This window comes from Heterodontus francisci, chromosome 25 (assembly GCF_036365525.1).
Source record: "Heterodontus francisci isolate sHetFra1 chromosome 25, sHetFra1.hap1, whole genome shotgun sequence".
Taxonomy (NCBI): domain Eukaryota; kingdom Metazoa; phylum Chordata; class Chondrichthyes; order Heterodontiformes; family Heterodontidae; genus Heterodontus; species Heterodontus francisci.
Genome location: NC_090395.1, coordinates 30,924,529 through 30,950,159, shown reverse-complemented (window position 1 = coordinate 30,950,159; position 25,631 = coordinate 30,924,529).

The following is a 25,631-nucleotide window of genomic DNA, read 5'->3' as shown; positions in this document are numbered from 1 at the left end:
AAATCACAGTCTTCACCTGACCTGAAACGCTGGTTCTTCTTGGAAGAGATTTAAGCATCACTGCACAACATATTAATCTTCTACTGGATACATGAAAAGGGGATGCGGCGTCACCCCTTCACATCTCTGTAACCTTTTTCAGCCCTACAATCCTCTGAGATCTCTGAGTCTCTGCAATTCCGAAGGTTAGTAATCCACAGTAACATTTCAAAGCCCTAGGACTATAGAATTGATTAGGCCCATTAGCAGGCATGGAAATTGTGATGCAAGATAACCCCACACCCAATGAAGGTGATGCAAACAGCACGCAAACTTTGTGCTGCCTGTTCATCTTAACCATCGTGGTGTGCATCCCAGCACAAAACAAGCTGCACGTTCAGCAGGGGGCCCAGGTGCAGCATAGTTAGTACTACTCATAGCTACCCTGCATCTCTCAAAGACAGTGTACACTTCTTAAAAGGGAGGCTCATTCAGTGTGCAGCAGCTGGTGGAATTGTCTCCAAAAGTGTTTCAGGGAAGGAATAGGAGAACTGATGGAGCAGCAGACCAGAGACAGGGCTCTCAGATTCTCTGCTGTGACATTGGAGGGCTTTGACCAGGAGATGGAATGGAGGAGAGAAGTAATGTTTCTGCAGGAGACCAGGAGGTCCTCCAGGCACACACCGTGAAGGGAATGGGAGCAGTTGGCAATGGAGGTTAATGCAAGGAATCTGGCCTCGAGAACCTGGCTGCAGTGCCAGAAGATGTTCAATGACCTTACACAGGTGGTCAATGTCAATGAATGCATCTGCAAATGCCATCTCCTAACCACTGTACCACCAATCCCTCACACTGCTCAATGCTCATCCATCAGCAATCAGGATCATGCTGAAATTCAGATGCTCCACCTCACCCTTACCAGTGCTGTAATCCTCACACCCACATCTTTCAACTTCCTCATACTTCCAGCTGTTCAGCTATTACAGACACATCATCCACTTAACTTGCAACACACCCATTGACACTCCTCTCTCTCTTGCAGGACAAAGTCACACATAACAGGAGGCAGCAGCAGAGAACTGGCAGGGGACAGGCAGGCCTTCATCGCCTGAGCCCCTTGGAGGAGATGGTGCTGTGAATTACTGGGCCAGCATTGATTGAGTCTGTTGCAACTGGTGTCACCGTGAACTTCCAGCCTCATGCCCCTTCTCAAACCTGACTTCACCGGGCCAGAGTATGTTAGCTCCTCGGAGGGGGAGGTCACAGACAAGTTCTGCTTCAGAGGACTCAGGTGAGGACTTTGATGAGTTGGCACACAGGAGAACACTGATGGGCAGGCATGCCACAAAGCCTGTTGTCACTGTTAAGGAGTATGGAAGAGTTCAGCTCCAACTTGGCACATGGCTTCATGTGGAGCTTGGGGCACATCCTTTCTGGTATGGAACTGGTGACCAACTCCATGATACAATTTGCAGACTTAGCTGTGATGCAGTGTCTGATGGTTGATGTCGCAGTTTCCACTGCAGCAATGGTCGAAGTCACCCAATGTCAGAGTATTGCAGTGGAAGATCAGGCTGAAATCATGAGGAAATCAGCTTGGTTCTGTGCAGGCTCAGACCGCTGCCATCATGGCAGAAGTGCTGAAAGGGGCTTGCAGGATCTCACAGCAGTCTCGCTGCTCCAGCAGATTACTAAGATTGCTGAGGCATCACCTTGGAGGAATGACAATGGCCCCGTGGTGCACCAACCTCTAATCTTCTCTCAGGATGACAACATTCATGCTCCTACACAACCACTCTGCCATTGCCCCTGCCTGTCAGTCAGCCTGCCCACACTGCTGCTGCCCATGATGGGATAGTGCAGTCCGAAGCAGGGTCCTCAAGGCCCAGAGCTGCACAAGGTCATCCTATATGGCCATCTGCAGTCTCCCCCACTGAAAATCGGCAGACTTCCACCATTCATGCAGCAGCCACTGGGATAGGAGCACGAGGACAGGCAAAGGCGCCCCACAAGATAGGCTCTAAGGGAATGCACAGGGGTGAATAGTTCAATTTTGTATATATTATTGAAAGTGTTGTTGGATAAAGTTGATATGGAAAGGTTTTTGTGGGTGCCTTTTTCTTTCAGGGCTTTGACCAAGAGGACGCTGTGATGGTCCATAACAGAGGGATGGAAAGGTGGGGAATTGTGGAGCAGTGGAAATGTGGGGATGATTTTAGGGGAACTGGAATCATTTTAACCCCTTAGAGACAGCTCATCCAGAGCGATGGTATCCTGAGTGACACCTCACTTCCTCCTCCTCCTCCTTCTCCTCTTCCTCCTTCCTTTCCAAAGGCCTGGTGGCAAGGGCTGTGCCCTCATGAAAGCCAAGTTGTGTAGCACACAGCAGACCATCATAAATTTGGAGACATGCTCTGGCGAGTATTGAAGGGCTCCCCCCCCCCAACCGACCCCCCCCCACCCAACCACCCCACCCACCTCCAAGTGGTCCAGGCAGTGGAACCATTGTTTTAAAATGCTGATGGTTTGTTCCTTGTTGTATTCATGATGTCCACGTGTAGTCGGGTGGTGGAGGATAGTCATGAGTCACGTGCACAGCGGCTCTGCACAGCCTAATTTTATGGCCCTAAGCTCTTGAGTTCCCGCCATAAATGTCTTCACCTCTCTCTCTTCCTTTAAGACATAGTTCTTCTTATAAACTATTTCTTTGACCAAGTTTTTGGTCAACAGTCCTAATATCGCAGTTGCAAATTTTGTTTCATAATGCTCTTGTAAAGCAACTTGGAACATGTTACTACATTAAAGGAGCTATATAAGTGAAAGTTGTTGCTGCATTTGATCTAGAAACTAATACTTTGCCATATAAAGCAGAGGACTCCTTTGACCAATTTAGCAGTTGAAAGAAACGGCCGATTCTTTGTTGAGGATTCTCTTCAACTATTGCTTGTGGGACGCCAGCTCAGATAGTTTGAAAAATAACTACAAACAAAGCAGCCTAGGGGCCTCAGGAAATTAGTACTTTTCAATAACAAAGAATGATCAATCATTTGGCTCAATCATTATGCTCCTTAATGACCCTGCATCTCATTACAATCATTCATTCAACTACAGCCTGCAATTACCCTAAGCGGTTCCAAAATTATGTTATTGCTATATTATTCCTGTTTAGTGAGGCATTAAAGAGCCCATCTCGACTGATGATTAACAGAATTTTCTAGAAGATGTAATAATGAGAAATATTTGCATATTTTCACAAAATTGTCTCACTTGTAAGTCACAGTTTAATCATCTTTGTTATTTACACAAAGCAGGAGGGTCAGAGTTTAAATAAGATTCAAAATGTCTGCTGCATGACAACTTATATTAAGTCACCTGTATCATTTCTAAAGTCACCTTTTGAACTGAAAATCAACAACAACTCCTAAGTAGTTTGATAACTGCTGGCAATTAACTGATATATTTGTTTTTGTGATTCAAATTTGAGGTTCAAAGATATGAAAGTATCATAAAGTAGACTTACATTTTAATGGTGAGGATGAGCTCATAACTTGAGAATGACAGTCAAAGGTGAATTTGCAAATGTTTAACCTATGCTTGTCACTCAAAGAAGCCTCAAAATGGGTATGAGTGCTTCACACAGTGGTTAGCACCGCAGCCTCACAGCTCCAGAGACCTGGGTTCGATTTTGGGTACTGCCTGTGTGGAGTTTGCAAGTTCTCCCTATGACCACGTGGGTTTTCGTCGGGTGCTCTGGTTTCCTCCCACAGCCAAAGACTTACAGGTTGATAGGTAAATTGGCCATTTTAAATTGCCCCTAGTTTAGGTAGGTGGTAGGGATTATAGGATTACTGTAGGGTTAGTATAAATGGGTGGTTGTTGGTCGTCACAGACTCGGTGGGCCGAAGGGCCTGTTTCAGTGCTATATCTCTAAATAAATAAATGCAAATAAGGCTGTTTCTCTGTGGCTCTGCCTTACTTACATTAACCACATCACCTAGCTCACTCTACAACTTGATATCCACCGGCTGCCTGTACAATCATGGCACACCTGTTCAGACATAATAATAGAATTGTCAGTTTCGAAGAAGGCCATTTGGTTCATTATGTATGTGTCAGCTCTTTGAAAGAGTTATCCAATTAGTCCCTCCCATGCTTTTTCCCCATAGCTGTGCAAATTTTTCCTTTTCAAAATATTTATCCAATTTTTTTTTGCATGCTAGTATTGAATGTCTTCCATCACCGTCAGACAGTGCATTCCAGATCGTAACAACAGTCTGCATAAAAAATATCTCCTACTTTTCCCCGGATGTTTTAACAATTACCTTGATATCTGTGTCCTCTGTTTACTGACCCTGCTACCCAGTGGCAACAATGATTTCCTAATTACTCAATGAAAATGCTTCATAATTTTGTTGGACATGTTTTTTATTAAATCTGTTAACCCCAAAATGCTGGTTTTACTTGAGCTTGAGGTAGAAATATGATCATCTAGAGCAAGGAATGATGCTTTTCAGGAACACGCTACCTCCTGGTCAAGTCCGTAACTTACATCTGTGCTACTCATTATTAAGCTTAACTACTCAGGGTAAGTTCCTCATTCATAAATTTTAACTGAAAAAAATATCAATTTCCAACTTTGTACCCACAGACACTTTTTCCTTAAAAGTATCAACTGTGCTGTGAAATTTATATTTCTGTTTAACTTTTCTGCTGAGAGAGAGAAATGACTATATTTATCATAAAAGTTCCCAGATCAGTGACTTCATACAGTAAAGCTCATGTTTACTCCTTTCTCAGGAGTTTATTCCTGCCTCAGGCACTTTACGCTTGTCTGAGCTCCTGCCTCAACAATGTGCCTTCAAAGCAACCTCCAAAGACCATCCCCATGTGTCACATTCCACCATTTAGAACCTTTCTATTTCCCATATTAAACTTCTTTATGAGTGTTTCAAACACCTGTCAATGAGACTATCAACACTTTCACCAGTAAAAGCCATAATAAACTTGAAAGCCACGGGATGAGGGAAATAACACATGCCATTCTTTTGCCTGTGATGGTTAGTTAGGACAGGATTGGGAGTGGTGGGAGGGATGGATATTAATGCCGGGCCTTGAGTGTATTTTAGAATCTTCAATTTGTTTCATTTTGTGTCAGCAATCGAGATAACCCCATGTGTATGTATGAGGTGAGGGAAGAAAGCAAGGAAAGGAGAGGCTGATTTTAATGGACTTTTGTCACTTTGAATCAAACGAAAGCAAGCCAGTAAAGGTCAGCTAATTTGGTCAAACCCAAATATGCCGTAAGATTCAATTTGTCCAAGCAGAAGTAAAGAATATTTTTCTGCTATGGTTCAGCAGAGCTGAGTCAATTATATAGGAACCTGTGCAATAGCATACATGATGACAAAACAGCTACAGGTCACTAAGGAGCACTGTTTACTTTCGACAATTTGCAGAGTAACTAGAGAGAAATAAGCATTACTTTGTTCCACTTGAATTGTAAAAAAAACCTGCTTGTTAGGGAAAGATTCCAATCTGAAATATTCTCCAGCACACCCCATAAACAATAAAAGGGGGAAAATAAAAACAGAAGAGCTGGAAATACTCAGCAGGTCTGGCAGCATCTATGGAGAGGGAAGCAGAGTTAACGTTTCAAGTCTGTGACCTTACATCAGAACTAGCAAAGGTTAGAAATGTAATAGGTTATAAGCAGGTTTGGGGTGGGGGTGGGGGAAGAGAACAAAAGGGAAGGTGTGTGATAGGGCAGAGGGCAGGAGAGATTAAATGACAATGGTGTCAAGGGACAAAGGCAAAGGGAGTGCTAATGGTTGTGATGAAAGACAAAGCATTAGTCCAGAGACAGTGTTGATGGCAGAATAATGAATAGCCCTGTCCAAAAGAACAAACATGAAAAACTAAGTTTAAGGCAGGCACATGGTTAAAAAATAAAAATAAAGTAAAATAATAATAAAATAGGCCAGTCATGCTCTGAAATTGTTGAACTCAATGTTGAGTCCGGAAGACTGGAGACTGCCTAATCAGAAGATGAGGTGCTGTTCCCCGAGCAGAATAGACACTGATATGTAAACGGAGCATTGTCAACAATAATCCGTTTACATCTGCACTAATACTTCACTGCATAAAGGCAGCCAGGCATTAACCACACCTTTTGAGATCAAAGTGATTGTTGTCCACAACCCAAACTTAAATGGTCTTTAAACATGTGGGAAGTTGATAGTTGAACCAAATTAAGGTGTGAAGTACAGAACATGAGCAATTTGTGTATGTAAGTAAGATTTCTGGGAGTTTTGACCTCTTACTATTTGGATATTTAGGTAATTAAATCCTTTTTTTGATTTAATGAAGGGGCATTATGTATAGGTGCCCACGATTTGATGTACGCGTGTGATCAACAGCATCCAGGACAGCAAAAATGACTGGAAACTGGTGCAGTATTTCCAGATGGTTTTAATGATTTCTGAGGAACTCCATGCAACTGTGTTCTGTTAAGAAATGCATCAATGCACTGTGATATGTTTGATGGACTTCTCTGTAGTTTCTACAAGATATCTATAAAAAGATACCAGCCCAAAAAACCACTCATGCTATGATCTTTACTGATAGTGAAGCTATAATTACGGAAACAATTTGTAACTTACTTGCTATTAGGAACATTAGAAACAGGAGCAGGTTATTCAGCCTCTTGAACCTGCTCCACCATTCAATTAGCTCAACTGCAGCAGACATCCCTATTTCTGACATAAGACATCCAGTACTTATCTGCTAACATGAGTAATCTGCTATTAAACTTTTTCAAGCACGACTATTTTGAAAGTCCTGGTTAATTTGCTCCCAGCTGTAAATTGCATTGCAGAGATATTGGCTGCTCCACCTGCAGTTGGGACACTTTACAGGGCGTTTACTCTGTATTATCCCAATGTTTCACTGACCTGTCCTGCTTGAGGCAGACAACAGATGTTCAAAGTGGAAGAGCATAGCATTCAACAGCACTGCCATCTCACCATAGCCTCAACAATCCACCAAATGAAATATTAACTGCGGAAACTCCCACTGACTGTTGGCACTTCTGGGAGACCATTTCAATAGACGCTCCTCTTTGTTTGTTCTTTTTCCCTTGTCTGTTGCCCTTCAACATTCCCTACAACAGTGACTACAATTCAAGCAGTGCTACATTGGCAGTAAATCACTTTGAATGTTCTGAGGTCATGAAAAGCACTATAAATGCAACTCTTTCCTTTTTCTCTTTCTTTGCAAAGACATTAACCCTTTGCTTAGATACTACTCCATGGACACTAAGTTCTTTATATGACCTTGATCAATCATTATTCCTGTAAAGCTGGACAATAAGTTTCAGCAGGCTATTTGTTTGCAGAAGGCATCGCAGTTGAACCTGATCCTGGCCTCGTCCAATGCCCAAACACCCACTCCTCCCACATTCCAAAAGGGGGATGACTGGACCAGAAGCAAGGACTGCAGATAATCATTCTCTTCCTTACTCTGGCGATACTCTGGAGGCAAATTGTAGCATTCCCATTATCACCTTGGCTGGGATCAGCGAATTGAGGACAGATTCGGAATTGAAAATGAGACTTTCCTGGTTTATGTAGCTCATTGGATTTACTCACTAAACGATTAGAAAGCTTTTACTATTATGTATAGGCTGTGAAACCGAGTTTTTGATTCTGATTGCCTTAAGAGTGCGTAACCATAATTCATCTTTTGCAAATTGTACTGACAAACACCAGGAAAAGGAAAATGTTCTTTTTAAGCTGAGTATGGAATTAATAAAAACTATATATTCAAACTCAGCTCTATATTCATATTGGTAATTCTGTGCCCTGAGGATCTGAATGTGCTCTACTCAATAACTCTGCTAAGCAGTAAAGATATAATTGTTTCTATGCCACCTTATTCCTCACAAGTCTTGAATCGTTGGCACAATTTCCATATTTCTATTTCTGATACTTCAGTTAATGTGAGATATAATCTTCATTACTGAGCAGCCTTGTGTTAGACTCCGCATTAACAATTATTGTGAAGAAATGAAAATGAATCTACATTATACACCAATAGTTCATTTGCCACAGAATGGTTATGCATCTAAGTTTTGGATGTCAGCATGGATTCAGTGGTAACATGCTCATCTCTGTGTCAGAAGGCCATGGGTTCAAGCCCCACTCTAGAGACTAGAGCATTAAATCCAGACTGAAACTTCTGTGCAGTTTTGCGTAAGCTCTTATCTTTTGGAGACATCTGTCCTCTTAGGGGTGTAAAAGATCCCATGGTACTATTTAAAGAAGAGCAGGCGAGTTTTCCTGGTCAACAGCTATCACTCAACCAATATCACTAAAACAAACGATCAAATTAAATTTTCATTTATCTCATTGCCGTTTGTGGGACCTTCCTGTGTACAAATTGGCTGCCAGGTTTCCTACATTACAACAGTGATTGCCTTCAAAAGTACTTCTTTAGTTGTGAAACACATTGGGGCATTCTAAGATCAAGAAAAGTGCTATATAAGGCCATTAAAAATAAATGGGTTAACTCTTCTGGTAAAACACCAGATGGAAGAACATTATAGTATGGATTTTACACCCCGTGAATGAGCAGGCTGGTGGCGAGGGGTGGGCGTAAAATTGAGTGGGAGGTGGGGTTGGGCGGGGGGTGGTGGGCGGAGTTGTGGGGGCAGTTCCCGACCATCTCCAGTCCCCGTTGCAATTTTACGCGGGGTGGTGGTGACAAAAAACCGCCTACCCTCCCCAGGCCAATCAAGGCCCTTAAGTGACCAATTAATTGGCACTTAAGGGCCTCTGCCCGCCACAGGTATTTTACCCTTGGCTGGTGGGCAGCTGAGGCCTCAAAAAAACAGCCTGGTGAAACCAGGCAGCCTTCTTGTGGGCGGGTGGGGGACCCTCCTGATCGGGCACCCTGTGTCCCAAGGAGGGCCTCCCCCGAAGCCCGAACTGCCTCAAGTGCACAACACTCCCCCCACTCCCCTAACTGACCCCCCTCACCTTGGTGATGGGACCCAGATTAGGAGCATGGAGGGGTGCAGCACTAACTTGCCACAGGGCCTTTCCTGACATGAATACACCTGTGGAGCCAACAATGATGCAGCGTCTGATTGCTGATGTCTCAGCTTCCATTGCAGTATCAGTTGCATCCACCCAACGTCTGAGTGCTGTGGTGGAAGCTCAGACTGCTCTCATGCAATCTCAGCTTGCTGCCACAGAAGCTCAGGTTGCTGCCAACATGGCCCTGGACACCAGTTTGCAAAGGGGCATCCTGGATGTCACAGTACTTCTGCAATCTGTTCTCCAACATATCTGCCCCCTAAAGACTCTCTGCAGATATGGCCTCTTCTGACAGTCCTTTACCCCTCCTCCTCCGCCTCCTCCCTCTAATAGCAACTTGTCCTGCTATGTGTGGCTTCTGCCAGTCATTTTCAATGCCAAGAGAAAGCCCTGCTAGGCCATTCGGGTCTGAAAGCTTGTGCACAAGCCTTTAAGTCACCAATAATCATCAGTACCAGCCATTCCACTGCATATAAGACTTTTGACTATTTAAAAATATGGCAAAGCATCCAAAATGTGTAGAATAGCAGCAATAGCCAGAAGAAATAATTCAGCAACTAACCTGTAAGAAGTTGATGATCCCTTTAAATAGTACCGGTGGACGTTGGGGTGGAGGTGGGGTGTTCCTTCTTGTTGCTGAACATGTGTTCAATTGTGTGATGTTAAGAGAGGATGTTAGTGATGCCACTGATTGAAGTCATGATCTGCCTGTTCTGCATGCATCCAGTGGTCATTATGTGCACCCACACCAACCCTTTTATCAATATGACATCAGGTGCACTGCCCACCAGATGTGTGAACGCATGTTGCAATTGCCATTTTGGAACTGTAAGGGACCTCGTATCATCCAGCACTAAGATTGTTTACTTCCACCTTCACACCATTTCCCCCTTCCACCCCTACCTTAGACCCACTGCTGTCAATCTTTGCCTTCCTGGGGGCGAGTGCTGCACTGTCAGCCAGGTCTTGCTCCCAAGATCTTCCTTCCAAATTAGTTAAGGTGTATTATCTCTCATGGATATATTTCTTGACTAGTCTGGTAAAGTGACATTTTACTCTGTATCTCTATTTACAGCTTAGTCCATCAAATTTCCTACTTTACAACAGTGACTACTCTTCAAATGCACTTGATTGGCCTTGTCCTTATGAAAGATGCGATATAAATGCAAGTTCTTTTTTCTTTCCTTCTTATGTTCTCTGTAAAATAAAATCCCAAGGCAGACCTTACTGGAAAAACTTCAATATGTGCTCTGGCTAGTTAAAACAAACTATATGCAGTGACATGAAGCACAGCAACATAAGGACTGGGAGGACATCAAATGCTCAGCATCAAATTTTATTACCCAGCAGCTCTGCCAACTCACTGTAACTTCAGAGCAGTAGCTGGCTCCATATCGTGGAACAAAAACTTACATTTATATCACGTCTTCAAAAATTTTTCAATGAACTTCACAAAAGAGACTTTTGTGGGGCCATTAAGACAGCTGATCCGAAACCTTGACTAAAGAAGTGGGTATCGAGAAGGCCTTTAAAGATGAGCAGGGAGGTAGGAAAGTGGAGGGATATGAGGGCTGAGCTCTGGCTTGTAGGACTGAGATGGCTGAAGTCTCTGTCACTAATCCCAGAGCAAAGGGAGGGGAAACATAAAGATGCCCAGAGTCAGAACATCAAAGGGTGCAGGAAGAAGCATTAGGCTAGGAGGCTGCCAGAGTTGAGTGGATTGTTGTGACATTGCGGAGGTTGAGGAGTATAAAGATTTCAAATGCGATGTGTTGTAGGAGAGGAACTATCATAGGTCAATAAGCATGATGATGATGGGAAAGTAGGGCTTAGCATGGACATGATGTGGGCAGTGGAACATAGGACAATTTGAAGGTTATGCATGTATGTTGGAGAAATTGGGCTAAAAATTAGTGTGCGCTATTTTTACAACATGGAGGTCGCAATTCACCTCCTACCCATGCTAGTTCTGGTGGAGGTAGGCAGCATGCAAATTTGATGCTGCCACCTCATTTACATAATTGTAGCATAGGGCCAAGCCTCTGCTGCACTGCTGGCTGCCTTTGAGCTCAGCAAGGAGCCAAACAGTATATGCTAATACCACATGGTGCAACCAGCCTTCTGTTCTTAAAGATAGTCCTCCTGTCCCTGTTAAAGGTAACTGAAATACAGGAGACTGCAACTGAATACTATTGCTGCAATTCTAAACAAGAAAAGCGGAGCAGAGAGAAAGCTCCAGGGTCATGGATGTGATGCTGGAGACCTTCGTGGTGGCAGTGGACAGGAGGAGAGATGCCATGTTTCACAGGGGCGGGGATGGGGCGGGGTGCAGGAGGCTGAAGAAAGGATTGCGAGCAAGTGGCCAGGGAGGTTAAAACATGGAGTCTGGACCTGAGGACCTGGCAGCATGGCCACAAGAAGTCTAATAATTTCATGTGGGTGGTCATGGTCAGTGGATGCATTTTCACGTGACAACTCTTACCCACCATACCACCAAACTCTCATGTTGCTCAATGCAACACCCCCCCATCACTTAACCAGCACCAGTTCCTGGCACTCAGGACTCATGCTTAATATACAGATACTTCACCTCACCCTCACACACCTACCAATGCCAGCCTCCTTCCAGAGTACTTCCAGAGACTTTGCAAAAGCAGAAGTTTCTTCTAAATTCCTTACCTGCAAGTTGGGTGCCTGTTTCTGCTAGTGCTGAACACCTCTGGCAGCTGAACACTTGATCTTTGGTGAGTGGTGTGTGACTTTGTTGATTGGACTGCGTGGTCCAAATTTGGGAAGTTGCCATCACATCAGTTGGTGGGGTTGTGTAACATTGTGATGGGACCAGCTTAGTTGCTTCTGGCACTCACAGGGAACATCTCCATGAGTGTCCTTCTCAACATGGTGTGCTATGTGGGCTGCATTGCAAGTGGCTGACAGTGCAGCGCTCGCCCCCAGGAAGGCATAGATTGGCAGTAGTGGGTCTAAGGTAGGGGTGGAAGGGGAAAATGGTGTGAGGGTGGAAGTAAACAATCTTAGTGTTGGGTGGGCTCCAGGGTTTGAAATTAAAGTCTGGATCAGACAGAACACTGATGTTGTGCACAGCCTAAGTAGCTGCTGGGAGGACTTGGAATATGTTTCAAGGGAGTGATGTTTTTTGGACAGGGCAGCAAATTATAGCTTTGATCTTCCTGATGTTTCATTTGAGAAGGCAATTTAATGTCAGATAGGCAGTCTGATAACATAGCTAAACATGCCTGGGCTATTTTATCTGTACCGTTTGCAGACACTCTAAACACCTTTCAAGGTATATAGGTCTCAATATTCTTTTTTGTGCAAAAGTTAATTGGGAAGATGCTAAATTTTTAGAGTGAATGAAATTTCAAAGCATGGAGCTTTAAAATGTGCAATTACTGACAAAGTACTTTTGTTAGTAACAAAATACCAGATAATCACAGTGCATTTGCATTAATGATCCTTTAACATCTGGGTACTGGGTACTGCCTGTGCGGAGTTTGCAAGTTCTCCCTGTGACCACGTGGGTTTTCGCCGGGTGCTCCGGTTTCCTCCCACAGCCAAAGACTTGCAGGTTGATAGATGGGTGGCACAGTGGCGCAGTGGTTAGCACCATAGCCTCACAGCTCCAGCGACCCGGGTTCAGTTCTGGGTACTGCCTGTGCGGAGTTTGCAAGTTCTCCCTGTGTCTGCGTGGGTTTTCATCGGGTGCTCTGGTTTCCTCCCACAGCCAAAGACTTGCAGGTTGACAGGTAAATTGGCTATTGTAAATTGCCCCTAATGTAGGTAGGTGGTAGGGAATATGGGATTATTGTAGGCTTAGTATAAATGGGTGGTTGTTGGTCAGCACAGACTCGGTGGGCCGAAGGGCCTGTTTCAGTGCTATATCTCTAAATATAAATAAAATAAAATCTAACCAGCCAGTACAAATGTTGAAAAGTCTGTTAATCCAGTTAAGGAATGCACAATATTGCTGATTAAAATTAGAAAATAAAGTAAGTAAAAAAGCCCAACTGAACGGTGAAGAAATACATGTCTTTGTAACTTCTGTAATGGAATAACATGGGCATGTGACAAAAAGAGACAAGCAATATTCTAGTGACAGAATGAACTCTATGTTGTTTACTTCCAAGTACTGGTTGGAGAAGCAGCTATGGTCCTGATATTAATGGGAAGGCAGTGAGGGTGTGTGCTGAGGCCAAAAACGAGCATAACACCAGGATCTCATTACAATTTTTTTTATTCGTTCATAGAATGTGAGCGTCATTGCAGGCCAGCATTTATTGCCCATCCCTAATTGCTCTTGAGAAGGTGGTGGTGAGCCGCGTTCTTGAACTGCTGCAGTCCATGTAGTGTAGGTACACCAACTGTGCTGTTAGTTCAAGGATTTTGACCCAGCTTTTCCCACCCATAAGCCAGTCAATTTAACAGCCTGGCAAGAGCTGACAGATGACACCAGAAGCATCAGGGTTTTGGGATATTCCTTGGCAGTTGGGAGTGAAGAAGTTCAGCAAATGTGGTTTGGGAAGAGAGAGAGAACTTTACGATGGAGAGGTGAGGGGAAGATCAGACATCGCGCTGAGTGGGTGGAGGACGGCATTCGGGAGGGGGAGAGAGAGGCCGTGATCGGCAGAGGGAAGACCAAAGGCTTCCTTGAGGAGCTGGAGGGTGCACTCCTGCTTTTTCTGGCCCACAAGAAGTGCTGAAAAAGGCACTTAACTTGTGGAGACGGCAGCACCCACCTCCCTTCGACTGCCTGGTTTCCCGACTCCTGGGAAACCCATGCAACAGTGGTCAATTTTAAATCGGCCTCACAGTTGCAGATTGGGAGCTTGATTTAAATTTGTTATTGAGGATACTATGTGATCCACTGCTGTAAAAGCAGTAATGGATGCGTCTGCGGAGAATTAAGGTCACGTTTCGTACATTTGACAGTTTAACTCCCACTCAACCCTCTCCTGCCTGTCATGGGGAATCAATATAAGTATCTTAAAGAGTATAAGGATAAAGAATGAACTTTACTAAGAAGTAATAGTGGGTGTGAACAGGCACAATAATATAACATATTGTGTAGATCTTTGGTATATCAGGAATATGCTATATACCATTAGCTCTCTTTATCATACTTATCTCCACAGGCCCAATATCTTTTCAATCTCCTTCCTGAATAAATTATTAGTAGTTTCCTCATGTGAAGTAATTTGTTTAATGTTATTAGTTCCATCACATCTTTCCTGTTATGTTTAGTTTTGCATATTGTGTAGATATCTGAATGGAGGGCATTTGTTAAACACAATCTTGATGGGAAAGAGAATATATTGTAGGAAGGAATTTACATGAACTAAATCACCTCATTTCATCCTCACTGTGTTATGTTTAAAGGCAAAACTAAACATAACAGGAAAGATATGGTGGAACCAATAACATTAAACAAATAACTTCACATGAGGAAACTACTAATGATTTATTCAGGAGGGAGATTTAAAAGATGTTGGGCCTGTGGAGATAAGTAGGATAAAGAGAACTAATGGTATATAGCATATTCATGATATTTCTAAGATCTACACAATATGTTCTATTATTGTAATAAAAGCAAAATACTGCGGATGCTGGAAATCTGAAATAAAAACAAGAAACACTGGAAATACTCAGCAGGTCAGGCTGCATCTGTTGAGAGAGTTAACGTTTCAGGTCAGTGACCCTTCTTCAGAACTGGCAGATATAAGAAATGTAAAAGATTTTAAGCAAGTAAAGTAGGGGTGAGGTAAAAGATAACAAAAGAGGTGTTGATAGGACAAGGTCACAGAATAGCTGACCAGAAGGTCATGGAGCAAAGGCAAACAATATGTTAATGGTGTGCTGAAAGACAAAGCATTAGTACAGATAGGCTGCTTCACCTGAAAAGAGTGTTTGGGGCCTTGGATAGTGAGGAGAGCGGAGGTAAATGGGCAGGTATTACACCTCCTGTGATTGCAGGGGAAGGTGCCGTGGGAAGGGGTCGAGGTGGTGGGGGTAATGGAGGAGTGGACCAGGGTGTCGCGGAGGGAACGGTCCCTTCAGAATGCTGACAGGGGAAGGGAGGGGAAGATGCGTTGGGTAGTGGCATCACTCTGGAGGTGGCGGAAATGGCGGAGGATGATCCTTTGGATATGGAGGCTGATGGGGTGGAAAATGAGGACAAGGGGAACCCTGTCATGGTTCTGGGAGGGAGGGGAAGGGTTGAGGGAAATGGGTCGGACACGGCAGGTGAAGCAGCGATTTACTTGTACTTTTTTCAATGTAGTATACTATATTCGCTGCTCACAATGTGGTCTCCTCTACACTGGGGAGACCAAATGCAGACTGTGTGACCGCTTTGCAGAACACCTCTGCTCAGTCCAAAAGCATGACCTCGAGCTTCTGGTTGCTGGCCATTTCAACACTCCCCCCTGCTCTCATGCTCACATCTCTGTCCAGGGATTGCTGCAGTGTTCCAGTGAACATCAACGCAAGCTCGAGAAACAGCATCTCATTTACCGATTAGGCACGCTACAGCCTGCCGGACTGAACATTGAGTTCAATAATTTCAGAGCATGACGGGTCCCCCATTTTATTTTCATTTTTAGTTATTTTTTCTTTTTTCTTTTTTTTTTGTGTTTATTTTATTTTACTTTGTTCAGTTTGTTTCTACTGTGCCTACCCACTGTTTTGTTTATTTCATGTTTGTGCTTGTGGCTGTTCAGTTTTCAGTCCATTAACACCTTATCTGTACTAATGCTTTGTCTTTCAGCACACCATTAGCATATTGTTTGCCTTTGCTCCATGATCTTCTGGTCAGCTATTCTGTGATCTTGTCCGATCAACACCTCTTTCATTATCTCTTACCCCACCCCCACTTTACTTGCTTAAAATCTTTTACATTTCTTATATCTGCCAGTTCTGAAGAAGGGTCACTGACCTGAAATGTTAACTCTGCTTCTCTCTCCACAGATGCTGCCAGACCTGCTGAGTATTTCCAGCATTTCTTGTTTTTATTATGTTATATTGTTGTGCCCGTTCACGCCCACTATGCACAAGAACAAAATACTGTATATATTCACTATACAGTTTCCAATTATACAATTCCAACAATGTGCTCAAAATTCCTTATCTGTTCTCTGTAGAACAAAAAGTACCCAGTGGACGTTGAGCCACATCCAAACCTGAAGCAAGGACCAACAGGGATACACACACTACAGGCAGAACTTCACAGGTAAAGAACTTGTAAGCAAGGAGCAGCAGAGGTGTTGGTTGAAGATACGTGATCCAGAGGTCCAGTATGCTGTATATTCTCACTAAATTTTATGGAGATGCAAATCTTTGCAAATGTGTTTTCGAACAGAGGCTGTTAGAAGAGCAACAACCTGTTGTGGAGTCAGATTTCTCCATAAGTATACAAAAAGCATTCAACAAAAAGCTTTCGGATGTAACCATGCAAACCAGGAATGTGAGGCAGTGTTTCAACTGCTCACTACATATAAGCTGCCAGTGGGTGAGGCTACCTATTGACAGTGGAAACTCGGAAAATTGACCCATGTGTTATTTGTTCCCTGAAACTCATAAATGGGAGTAATAGCTACTGTGTAGCATAATACTCACCAACATTGTGCATGCTCCTTTTTCAGTAGAATCTAACCTGCTTCATATTAATTCTCCCAGTGTCTTTTTGCTTCACATGAATGAACAAATTGGCACAACAGTAGTTGCTGCCCAGTGATCCAAATGAAATTCACACAGATTGGACCATCAAGCATCAAAAGCCTTGAGAGCAATGTCACAACAGAACTCTGCCTCTGCACAGAAAAGTTTCATTAAATCCTCCACATAAATCCTCCCACCATGTAAACTCCCCATCCCATATTCACGGATACCCACATGGCCTTGCTATCTCATGTGGTCTTGAATAGCAATCACAGGTAAAGCCATTTCTGATCACTTGCAATGCTCTCAACCCACATCATCCTTCCTCCTCCCAAGTGTACTTCCTTCTGTGTCCAACCCAATTTTCTTACAACTACACTTTCAAAATCTCAACTGTCTAACCTATGGCCCTCTATTCACCATAATATTTATACAGCTACTTATCTGCTTAACTACACCCTCACCTCCACCTTTGATGCCCTAGGTCCCATTAAAACCATTACTCTCTCTCACCCTTGCCATTCCCTTTGGTATGGCCCTCATTCCCATCTCTTAAGTCTAAGGGATGCAGACTTATATGGAAATGGGGGACAACTGGTTTAGCCGTTCACTGCCAGATCTGGGGCACATAAAGCATTATCAGAGCCTGCTCAACTCTGCAAAAACTGTTCACTATTCCAGGATCATACTGGAATGCAAAGACAACACCTGGCTTCTTTTCTCTACAGTAAACAGTCTTCTTAAACCCGTTTTTCGGTGTGCCTTCCACCCTTACAATAAGTTCAAGGAGCTCATAGACTTCTACGTCATTAAGATTGAGATCATCCAATCAGCTGCCTTGGCCTCTTCCCTCCCTTCCCCTTTCCCACCAGGCCAAATTCCCTCTAAGGTTCCCCCTGCCCCAACCCTGAACTTAATTTTTTCTCTAGTTCCTCTCCCATCTTTCCTCATGTCCTCCTGGAGTTTATCTTATCCATGAGACCCATCACCTGCTCCCTAGACCCACTAAGCTGCTGATCACCCAACTTCCCTTCTTGGCTCCCATATTAGCTGACATTGTAACTGATCTCTTTCCTCAGGTACTGTCCCCAACATTACTCCTAAAAAAAAACTCTTGACCCCTCGGTCCTTGCTAACTACTGTCCCAACTCCAAGCTCCCATTCGTACCGAAAGACCCTGAATGTGTGGTCACCTCTGTGAGGTTCCCAGGACTGGAGTGAGGTTTAGTTGGATTTGATATGACGTATATGAGACAGAGACCGCAGGCTGCTGAACATAATGGAGTCTTCTTTATTCAGTTTTTACTTTCACTTTTCCTTTGCCAGCATGTGTGTTCTACAGCAGCCACAAGTGTACACAAAGCACAATGCAATTTCAAAACACTATCTCCAAACACTACAACACTACATCCCTCCTCTTTTTAGTAAATAGAGGCATAGCATGTTTCAACGGTTTGTTTCCAAAAATGTAAACAATAAACTTAAACATAAATAGTTCACTTGGTAACATAGTCACTTAAATATGTTGGGCATTTTTTCTCATGAGTAGTAAAGGCGGCAGGACAGGTTGAGAGAGCAGTTAATAAAGCATACAGTATCCTGGGCTTTATTAATAGAGGCATAGAGTACAAGAGCAAGGAAGTTATGTTGAACTTGTATAAGACACTAGTTCGGCCTCAGCTGGAGTATTGCGTCCAATTCTGGGCACCGCACTTGAGGAAAGACGTGAGGGCATTGGAGAGAATACAGAAAAGATTCACAAGAACTGTTCCAGGGATGAGGAATTTCAATTATGAAGATAGATTGGAGAAGTTAGGACTGTTTTCCTTGGAGAAGAGAAGGCTGAGAGGTGATTTGATAGAGATATTCAAAATCATGAGGGGTCCGGACAGAGTAGATAGAGAGAAACTGTTCCCACTCATGAGGATCGAGAACGAGAGGGTACAGATTTAAAGTATTTGGTAAGAGAAGCAAAAGTGACATGAGGAAAATCTTTTTCACACAGCGAATGGTTAGAGGCTGGAATGCTCTGCCTGAAAAAGTGGTGGAGGCAGGTTCAATTGAAGCATTCACAAGGAAATTAGACAGTTATATGAAAAGGAAAAATGTGTAAGGTTATGGGGAGAAGGCAGGGGAATGGGACTGAGGGAATGGCTCTTTCAGAGAGCCAGTACGGACACCTTGGGCCAAATGGCCTCCTTCTGCGCTGTAACAATTCTGTGATTCTGTGATACCATCTGACATCAGTTGATTCATTTTGACTCATTTTTTTCATCTGAGGTGTCAATCTTGGAATCGGATTCAATGCTTATGAGTGGTGTTTTCAGTGCGTTGAGGAATGACATGTTTCATATGATGATTTGTGAATCATGCTTAGCAGTGATCATTGATTCTTTTGTATTGGTTACAATAAATGGATGTCATAAGGGATTTTTGCTTTCCGACATGACCATTACACGTCACAAGTACTTTATCTCCTGGCTTAAGCGGTGTAGTTTGAAGTTTCATGTTTCGCTCTGCATTTACTAAGAAAGTGATATAGCTCTTGCTTCCATGACTTGTTCTCTGCTGTAGCTGTTCGTATCACGTATTTCAAGGTTTTCATAAATCTCTTGACATCTCCATTAGCTCTTGGCCAATGAGGTGTGATTTTACAATGAGTGAACACTAGGTAGTTTGCAAATTTGCTGAACTCATCGCTGTTGAATGGAGGTCCATTGTCACTGCTTACCATTTGAGGGATTGCAAATAAAGCAAAGATGTGGCCAAGCTTTGGAATGACTGCTTTTATTGAAGTTGACATAAGTAATTCCATGATTGAAATCTGCTGTAGTTGTCAGTGACAACAAGCTGATGTTCACCTGTGGGCAAATCTGTGAAGTTAATGCTAACTTCAATCCATGGTCCTGGAGGTAGTTTGGCCATTTTGAAAGGATCATGAAGACATTGTGGTTGCTTGACATGGCAAACATTGATTGATTTTGTGCTCTACCATGCGGTCAATTCCTGGAAACCATAACTTTTCCCAAAGGGGTTGTCGGGTTTTGACAATTTCCTGGTGTCCATCATATGCTATATTGACAACACATTCCCTCAGTGAGTGTGGAATGACAATACAGTTGTTGCATAATACAAAATCAGGTGTTGTTGTAATGGTGAGCTCATTTTGAACATTGTGAAGACCTTGTAATGTGTGAGCGATTACGTCTGTTGATGCTTTCTCGATCATGTCTTTCCAGTTTTGTGATGCCGTAACCTTCATACATAATTGCAAAGCCTTATCTTGTTTTGTTGCTGCTTTGATGTTGGCTAATTTTAGCGACTTTGGCACTGCATTTATGCTTACGTAGTTAAGATGTTCTTCAGCAACCTTTTCCTCACAACTAGTAGGACTGACTGTCGGCAACAGATGTCGTGAAAGATACTCTGCTGGGTTGAGCTTGCCTGGCTGATGATCAACATGGAACTCCTACTCTTGTAGTTTGATTATACAGAGTTCTATTTGAGTGGGTGGTATGCTATGTGGATTGTTAAACAAGCTCACTAGTGGTCTATGATTGGTTATTTCTTTAAACTTGCTTCCATATAAGTAGAGATGAAAGTGTAAGATACCCCATGTGATTGAGAGCATTTCTCTCTCTGTTTGCGAATAATGTTGTTCTACAGACATTAAGGATATGCTTGCCATCGCAATGATGGATCGGTTTCTTGCCTTGTCTTTCTGTACGAGAACTGTACTTAAGTCAACCGGGCTTGCATCCACAATTAGCTGGGTGATTAACTCAGAGTCAAAATAGGCATCTGTGCAACTTGCTGACAAGTGTCGTTTGATCTGGTGTATGGCGTGTTTGTGTGATTTAGTCCACTCCCAATTGGTGGTCTCTTTTACCAGATCGCATAGAGGGGCAGATAGCGTATCAAGGTCAGGAATAAAACTTCTGCAGTATGTAACGAGTCCTAGCAGACACCAGACTTCTTGCACGCTTGTAGGATCCACAGCGTTTGCTATGGCTTCAACTTTCCGCAGATCTGGTGATACTCCTTTATCACTGACTACATGACCAAATAATTCAATTCTACTTTCATTAAACAAGCACTTGCCTTTGTTCAAGGTGACATTACATTCTCTGATACATTGTTGGAATTCATGTAGGTGTGTCTTGAGTTCCTTTTCAATGTGCTTGTAGGTGTCATCACAGATGTTCAGTATGCCTTCAAGTCTTTGGAGTGCAGATTGAATCATGTGCTGAAATACCTCAGCTGCTGAACTGACTACAAAGTTGAGCCTTTTGTATCGGAAAAGTCCAATGTGAGTAGAGAATACAGTAAAGTATCTTGATTCTTCTGCAAGCTCGATTTGATGGTAACCTGCATTGAGGTCAAGTTTAACAAAGTGTTTAGCACATTCACTTTCTCTATGATGTCATTGATTGTCGGTGTCAAGTGTCTTTCTCATTGTATGGCTTGGTTTGGTGATTGCATATCAACACAGATTCTAATCTTGTTCTCGCTCTTGGGTTTCTTGACAACTTTTGTGGGTGAGACCCATGGGGGTAGACTCATCTCCAACTTTCTCAATAATGTCAATGTCAAGTAGGTGTTGAAGTTCCTTCTCTATCTGCTTCCTGACATGAAATGGTATTCTTCACCATTGATGGGCAACTGGGGGCACATTAAGGTTTACATGCAGTTTGCATTCTAACACCTTTCAGCTTTCTGATACCAATGAAGCAATCAGCATACAGTTCATAAATGTTTTTATGTGAAGGAATTGTGTATGTGACTGCCGTCATGTGCAGATCTGTTGCTGTGCGGAAACTGATAAGTGTGTCACATTCTCCAGATATGATACAGAATAGAGCATTTGTTTCTAGTGCCTTTGAATGAGATCAATGTTTCAAAGTTCTGAGAGTTTTCAGTATTTTGTCATTGTTGTAAGGGAAAATTTTCGGATTCTCTGGTTTGCAGAGAATGGGGTAATCCTGAAGTTGGTTGAATGTTTTGTCTCCCATGACATTGACAGATACTCATAGACAGAGAGCATTTATGTTTGAGCAATGGTCACTGTCACATGTGGCTGTTTGCTGCGTCTGAGAGAGAACTAAAGTATGTTCAGGGGCATCTACCTCTATTTTAGTTACATTCTCTCACTTTTGCTATGGTACGCATACATAACACCTTTCTGTTGGTATTGGTCTTAGCAGTTGATTTTGCTGATGAGCAACGACTGCAAGCAAAGTGGTTGGGTTTTCCACAGGCTTTACAATGTTTACCAGTAGCAGGACACTCTGTCTGGTGTGGGTAAGCACCGCCACAGTGAAAACATTCTTTGGATAAGTTACAGCTCTATTTGTGAGATGGCTGTTGGGGCTTTGCAGGTGGTTTCTTGGCACATGAGTGATGAATACTGTCACAGGAGTTGAACTTGGACTGCGGTCGTTATTGTTAGCAGCCTCAACTTCAGTAGCTCTGGATTCTGAGAGTGATAGTGATCTTGCTAACTCCAGCAGCTCTGTCAGCTTTCTGTCTTTCTTGAATGCTTTTCAGTGTAGTTGACGAGAGAGATAGTCTTCGACTATCTGTGTTTTGATTTCCTGGTCGACATGTTCAGCATCACCAAAGTTACATTTGGCTGCTAGTTGCCTCAAACACATGCAATATTGGTCAATTGTCTCATTTGCTTCTAGATTAATGTGTCAGAAGACAATAATTTTGTATATGGTGTTTTTCTTAGATGTAAAGTAGGTTGTCAGAGCATTTTTTGCTGAGTCGTAGTCATTTTGCTCAGGTGTAGGTGTCTCAAAGATTCTTCGCCTCCATAGTGTAGAAGCAAGGCCTTTTCCCTTGTGTCATTGTGATTGCGAAACCTACCATCATGCCTTCGAAATGTCACAGCCACTTTTCCCAGCGTGGGAATATGGATGATGGCTCCGAATGCACATCAAAAGGTGGTAGATTGGGCATAGGCAACACCATATTGATCATCAATGCAGTGATAGTGCATCAATGCAGTGATAGTGCATCAATGCAGTGATAGAGGAAACTCCTCTGCAATGATCTGAGATTATATATATATTTTTTTGGATTGGATGGTTATTTTGCAGAGATCAGTGTGTGTGTACACACTGTGCAAGCTTCCTGTGTGTCACTCTAACACAGTCTGCAAGTTGAAATGCTGTCTGTAACAATAGACAAATACCTTCCAAAGTTTTCATACCTGAAGCAATGCTTCCAGTTTTTCACCATCTGTTTTTTTCTTTCCCTCATCGCTATTGTGATGTTCTTGTGACTGGAGTGAGGTTTAGCCAGGTTTGGTATGAGATATGTGAGACACAGACTGCAGGCTGTTGAACATAATGGAGTCTTCTTTATTCTGTTTTTACTTTCACTTTTCCTTTGCTAGCAGTTGTGTTCTACAGCAGCCCAAGTGTACAGAATGAGATTTCAAAACACTATCTTAAAACACTACAACATTACAACCTCCCAAATCCATGTCCATCTTTCCTGGAATTCCACGTTTGAATCCGTCCAATCAGGTATCCCCCACCTTGCCACAGTACTGAAACAGCTCTTATCAAAGTCACAAATGACATCCTCTGTGACTGTGACAAAGATAAACTATCCCTCCTCATCCTCATCCTTATCGAGCTTTGACACAGTTGACCACACCATTGTCCTCCAGCGCCTCTCTATCATCGTCCACCAAGGTGACTGCACTCGTCTGGCTCCATTCTTATCTATCTAATTGTAGCCAGAGAATCACCTGCAACGATTTCTCTTCCCACTCCCACATCGTTACCTCTGGTGTCTTTCTCATCTACATGTTGCCCCGGTGACATCATCTGAAAACACAATGTCAGGTGCCACATGTATGCTGACAACATCCAGCTGTACCTCACCACCACCTCTCTCGACTCCTCCACGGTCTCTAAATTACAGACTGCTTTTCAAACATCCTGTATTGGTTGAGTGGATATTCCTCCAACTAAATATTGGGAACACTGAAGACATTGGTCCTGATTTTAACCCATTCAAAACCCTCCCACTTGCAGAGTTAAAATTGGGCCCATTGTCTTCAGCCCCCGCTACAAACTCTGATCCCTAACCACTGACTCTATCTCTCTCCAGGGCAACTGTCTGAGGCTAACCACATGGTTCTCTACCTTGATGTGATATTTGACCCCAAGGTGAGCTTGGGTGAGTGCAAGATATTTGCACTCCTCTAATTCTGGGCTCTTGTGCATCCCCAATTTTAATTGTTCCACCATTGGTAGCTGTGCCTTCAGTTGCTTCGGCCCCAAACTTTGGAATACTCTCCCTATACCTCTCCGCCTCTCCACCTCACTTTCCTCCTTGAAGACACTCCTTAAAACCTACCTCTTTGACCAAGCTTTTGGACATGTGACTCCATGTCATACTATGCTTTATAATGCTCCTGTAAAGCACCTATATATGTTGTTGTTTAAATGCTCCTTAAAACCTAACCTCTTTGCTTTGTGTCATCTGCCTTAATATTGCCTGATGTGACTTGGTGCCAAATTTTGTTTTGTAACGTTCTTGTGAAGTGCGTTAGGACATTTTATTACGTTAAAGGTATTTTATAAATATAAGTTGTTGTTGTTGCTTTTAAATGAATTGAACTTAACAATAACTGTTATACAGATGGACTTGCAACCTATAGCCCAACCAATAGTTTAGGCCAAATTTCTTGTCTATTCTTTGATCAGACACTGGGGTAGATCTTGAATTTGTACAACAGATGTTAGTGAAACATCTCTCCCCATTTTTCTTTCCATTGACTTTAATAATCTTTGCTGTCACCTGATTTACACTATTGCATAAGGTCAAAATGTATCCCATTGTCTTTTTACCTGTCGGAATGACAGGCCAGATTCTGCTGATAAAATAATGGGCCACAATTTGCCGGGCTGTTTGGGACGAGCTGGCAAAATGCGCGGGAAGGCATCCGGGGGTGCATGGCGTGTCCGACGTCCTCCAGCTGCATGCCATTTTGCTAGTGGTGGGAAAGTCAATAGATTGGACGCCCGCCAGGAGGCCAATTGAGCCACGAAATTGGCCAATTAAGGGCTGCATCCTACCTCCACTGGCATTTTGTCTGCATCAGGAGGACCCGGGTTTTCTCCGGGTGCTCCGGTTTCCTCCCACAAGCCAAAAGACTTGCAGGTTGATAGGTAAATTGGCCATTATAAATTGTCACTAGTTTAGGTAGGTGGTAGGGAAATATGGGATTAGTGTAGGATTAGTATAAATGGGTGGTTGATGTTCGGCACAGACTCGGTGGGCCGAAGGGCCTGTTTCAGTGCCGTATCTCTAATCATGACCCGCTCCGGTGTGGGGAGACCATCCAGTGAAACCTGGTGGTCTCCCAGTGGGTTCCAGAATGGGCCCTCTTTTAGGGGTACTCCACGGCCCAGGGATGGGCCCTTCAGTTGCATTGCCACCCTTGTGGCAACATCGCTGCCGGTGCTTCACGGCACCCTGCATCCGCTCAATTGCCAGGACCTGGCTGCCAGGCCCCAGCTACCACCCAACCCAACTTACCTGTCTCTGAGGACACTTGGCCATTGAGGCGCCCTTTCCCTGCAGCTACAGCTTCAGCAATGGCCACCACTTCTGGTGGCACTGCTAACGCTGCTGAGCTGCTGGTTCCCTGACTGTGCAGCAGCTCTTGGGGGTGGGCTGCCTTCTGTAATTGGACAGTAGCCCTGGTAGTGGCTAATTAAGAGGCCGTTGCCAGCTATATGCTGTACCAGGTCCCACTGCCCGCCGAAGGTGGGCGGGGGGTGGGGGGGGGGGGGGGGGGTCGCCTCCCGCTTTAAGCCCCAGCAGCAGGACTTCTGCTGTGTCCAGAAAATTCAGCCCATG